A 4,642-nucleotide genomic window follows, 5' to 3' on the forward strand; every position below is an offset into this window, starting at 1 on the left:
ATAATGGACTATGACTATGTCTTTGTTTGCTATTATTATTATTATTATTATTATTATTATTATTATTATTATTATTTTGTACCAGGGCTCAAACTCAGGACCTTGTGATTGTCAGGAAGGCATTGCACCACTGAGCTATCTCCCCAAACCAAATATGCTTTCTTTTCTTTTCTTTCGCTTTGGTCATGTTCGTGTGGTAATAAAAATAACCAGAGTGCCAGGATTCTATATAATCCACTAGTTATGTTTTGTATCTAGTTGTTCCCCAAAACCTCATACAGTCACTGGGGCAGCTTGTGGAGTTTGTGATTAATTCATAACCTAATGCTGGGATTATGGGTGTGGGTCCTATACTCCCCCTGGGGCAGAGAGCCAAAATACAGTGTGGAGAAGTGAGAGAGGCTTGCTAACTGCAGCAGCCACTGATCCAAAGCACTTCTGCACTTTGCTGTTTTCCACTGCTGTGAAAGGCTTCCCTCTGCCAAGTGCCACTCTGCCTTGCAGCAAGCTGAAACTCCCACTGAGACCTAAATCAGCCTGTCCTTTAATTCTGGATGTTAAGTGCTTTGTCCCAACAAGGAGAGAAATGTAACTGAGACACCACTCTTCAGAGTAAGATATCCATAACTTGATGGTTGTAAGAAATTTAACTGCACTGTGTTTTATAATGACTTGTAGCCTGTGACCTAAACATAAATTCAGAATTCTTTGTTTATGCTTTTTATTTTTATCAAATAAATTTGATTAATACCTTCTCTAGATGTGGCAAATTTGATTTTATTTCTTTCTTCTGATATTTCCTGGGCATATTTCTGTCACTCTGCTCAATCATAGATAAGAGATAAAAAGTACAGTTATCTTCCATGGTCATCATAAAATCATTCATTACAATCAGTGGTATTTAGTACCTTAATTTCAGAAATCAAGCTATAACTAATTATGGTTAAAGTAGATATTGCTCATAAAACTAACATTAGATATTTTCCTATATTTGGCCATAATGATGAATATGCATTTAAAAAGTCTGAATAAGCTCTATGTTATTATATACTTGTAATAAGAATGTAGATTATTTTTTTTCAACTGTTGCTTGTTGACTCACAGGTGGACTCTGTAGTGTCTGGCCTGGGGGTGGTGGGCAGAGTGTGGAGTGCAGCTGCAGAGAGCTGCTTGCAGGCTGAATGGCAAGGCCAGGTGACTGGGGAGGGAATCTGAGCATTTGGGGTCATGACCACCTGGCACACCGGATCCACTGCCCCACACCCTCAGTCCCCATGCTGGCCACCACAGTTGAGTTCTCTGGCATCTGCTTTCTATAGGAACTCAGGAGGACACAGCAAGGCAAAGTGGCTGCCTTCCTGCAGCAAGCTCTGGGGGCCTCCTTTCTGAAAGCCCCTTGCTGGGGTGCGGATACATCCCAGGCATTCAGCTCTGGGACACTGTGCCAAGTTAAGGGCTAATCGCAGAGATGTAGTCTTCCCAGTGTCCCAGCTTGCCCACGTGGCACTACAGCCTGGAGTGAGGCACTACAAAAGTAGCTAGCTTAATGGATGGGTTGGGATGGGAAAGGGGGCCAAGAGGGGCTCCAGGGCCTTCAGGGCATGGGCACACCATGCATAGCATTGGTGAAGCTGGAGCCGGGGTGCCACCTGGTCAACACGATGACCACATCTCCTGTCTTGAAGCCTCGAGCCTTGCCGACGTTCATGGCCAAGTTCACACTCAGGTCCACATCCTTAGCCCTCATCCGCTGCACAGGGTCCTTGCACAGGACCGGGAAGATGCTGTGATACAGGTGCCCCTGGCGCGCCTTATGAGGATTGCGTGTCACAGTAATGATAGGGGTTCGGGGACAGTACTGTGCCACTTGGTGGGCAGACCTTCCGGACTTGGCGAGCACGATTATGGCCCTGTTGAGCACTCGAAGGAGGCCTCCGGCACCCACGGTGGCGGCTTCTGTGGGGTGGCTGGAATGGGGGGCCAGGCAGCGCTTCAAATAATTGTAAGTGGTAGATGACAGCCTCTGCCTCTGGGCCATCAGGTGCTGCATGTGCACGGTCTCCAGTGGGTAGTTGCTCTTGGCCTTCTCCCCAGACAGCATGTTGCAGTCCTCCCTGTCCAGTTGGCCACGTCGCTGCCCTCAGCTCGCGTGGGCCGGGGCTTCTTGGTCATGCTCTCCAGTGTCTGCGTGGCGGAGATGACAGGGTTCCCCACGGGGTTGCACCACCCAGTCATCTGGGCCAACAAGAACTTCTCTGCAGGAATCTCAATGCCAAGGACGCCACGGGCCACCGTGATGCCATCGCTGGCCTCCAGGGTCTCATCGAACCTCCTCACGCCTTCGTGGTTCTCGATCTTGCTGATGATCTTGATGTTCCTGCCCTGATCCCCCAGCACCTGCCTCACCGCATGGACGTCAGCAGCCTTGTGGATGAAGGACGCGAACACGGTGTCCACGTCCTGCTCCAACCCGAACTTCAGGTCCTGGATGACCTTCTCGGGCACAGTGGGCAGGTCCATGTCGGCACCGGGGAGGTTCACACACTTCTTGCTGACCAGGGAGCCACCTTGGTCACCAGGGACTCGGAACCTTTCTCCTTCACTAGCAGGAAAATGAGGCCGTCGTCCATGTAGATCTTGCTGCCCGCGTCCACCACCTTGTAGATGTTCTTATAGTCCAACCACAGAAGGTTCTCATCACCCTTCCCCATGTAGGCGTTGCCCAGCATGATTTTGAGTGGGGCTTCCTTCTTGAGCTCCACCTCGGGGGTGCGTCTGCCTCTGATGAGCCTGGTCAAGATTTCGGGTCCTAGTGTCCAGGGCCACAGCCACTGACCAGTAGAGAACAAGGACAGAAGCGAAGCTCTTGGTGGTTATATGCCAGTTCTTGATTGGCTTTGCATGTACTCATGAGTTCCGCGAGAGACGTTCAGCCCGGCCACATTCATCCCAGACTTAATCATCTCCTTCAGGGCCTCCACCGAGCAGGAGACCTGGCCGATAGTACAGATGATGCCGGGGTCGTGAGCAGTGATGCGGCTGAGTCGATGTCCAGGTGGCACATGTTCTCCAGGAAGGTGTCATCCATGGCTGCAAACAGCTGCTGGGTCTGAATAAAGGCCATCTCAGCTTCTCTATGGGACTCTGATGTGGCTTGTGAGGTGCTACTACACTCTACTGTGGCTGCGGTGCAGGAAAAAGCAGATCGTTCTGCAAGCTCGAGATGCATAGCCCCTGTGCCTAGATCATTCATTATAACCAAATAGTTCCTTTCTTCTCTTATAAAACAATTGAAGAAATAAAAGCATCTTAGAGATAAAAAGGAAGAATCTAAGAAAATTATGTTAAGAATCCACTATCAGCTGTAAAAAATTTAATGCAGAGTACAATGTAAGAAGGCAGGGAATTAGAAATTGTAGCAGTAACAGAGTGGCTGTGGATGGGGAAACAAGCACCAACCTGATAATCTATTGATATTTTCAATAACAAAGTCAATCATCAGAATAACTCAAGTGAGATAAACGAGGCATAGATTTCATCTGCTGATCACTACATTTATATTTCCATGCTAACAAAGAGAGAGCTGAATCTATGTTTTAAATGCTAGTAAAAAGGGCAACCTGCCTGAGTCCTCCTTCTGCCCCTCCTTCAGACAGAAGCTTTCTTTCAACCAATAAGTATTCTCCTTTTAAAGAGAAATAAATAGATAAATAAATAAAGATAAAATTTCTAGAAAAGGTAAAACCATAGGAATGGAACATGGTTTGCTGCAAGAGGGTGACTGAGCAGGGATAAATGACAAAGAGGCAGAAAAATGATTTTAGGGCACTGTTCTAGCCCATTGCTATGTTCAAGTTTGCCTCACTATATACACTTAGCAGAAACAATTGGGTTCTACATTTTCAGTGGATGAGTTTTTTATGGTAAAAAACTCAAATCAGTCCCTGATAAAATCAGTAAGTGTATATAAACAAGCAAAGTAGGGGCCAGGCAGATAGCTCAGTGGACTGAAGTGCCTGCTTAGGAAGAGCACAGAGGCTGGGGTTTGATCCCAGGCATATGGTGCCAGCCCCACCACCAGGGTGCACTGAGCCAGCAATTGAAACCAGGTGTGGTGGTGCGCGCCTGTAATCCCAGTGCTTGGAAGGCTAAACAAAGGAGAATCACTGAGTCCAATCTACATAACAAGACCCTGTACACCCTGTCCTAAATTCATTAAAAAAAAAAAAAAGCAAAGGGCTAACTACTATCCTTGTATTAATATATTGCATTTTTTAAAATTTGGTCACCAACATACAAACATTTTAACTTTTGCAGCTTGTTCCTATTGTAATTAAAACTGCACATGCACAACAGGCATGGTTTAAATAGAAGTGCCCACCAAACATCACACTGAAGGGTTTGATCCTTAATACAGCAATGTTTGTAGTAGGCTGAGAGGTGACAGGATCCAGGGATGCGGAAGTCCTCAAAGGGTAGATCCACTAATGTGTCCATTGTTGCATGGGCTGGGAAAAAAGAGGGAGAGCTATTGGAAGGAAATGTGTCCATGGGGCTGGGGTGTGAGTGTTGTTGAAAGGCTCCTCTCTTCTGAAGTGTTTTCCTTTTCTCTTCTCTTTAAGGATCTTATTAAGTGAGCAGG

At 46.8% G+C, this 4,642-nt stretch overlaps 1 pseudogene; it reads right to left on the reverse strand.

The window, feature by feature from the left end:
* Positions 1 to 1,594: 1,594 nt before the first annotated feature.
* Positions 1,595 to 3,229, reverse strand: LOC101589481 (annotated as a pseudogene).
* Positions 3,230 to 4,642: the final 1,413 nt, after the last annotated feature.

Source organism: Octodon degus, unplaced genomic scaffold (assembly GCF_000260255.1).
Source record: "Octodon degus isolate 3935 unplaced genomic scaffold, OctDeg1.0 scaffold00161, whole genome shotgun sequence".
Classification (NCBI taxonomy): domain Eukaryota; kingdom Metazoa; phylum Chordata; class Mammalia; order Rodentia; family Octodontidae; genus Octodon; species Octodon degus.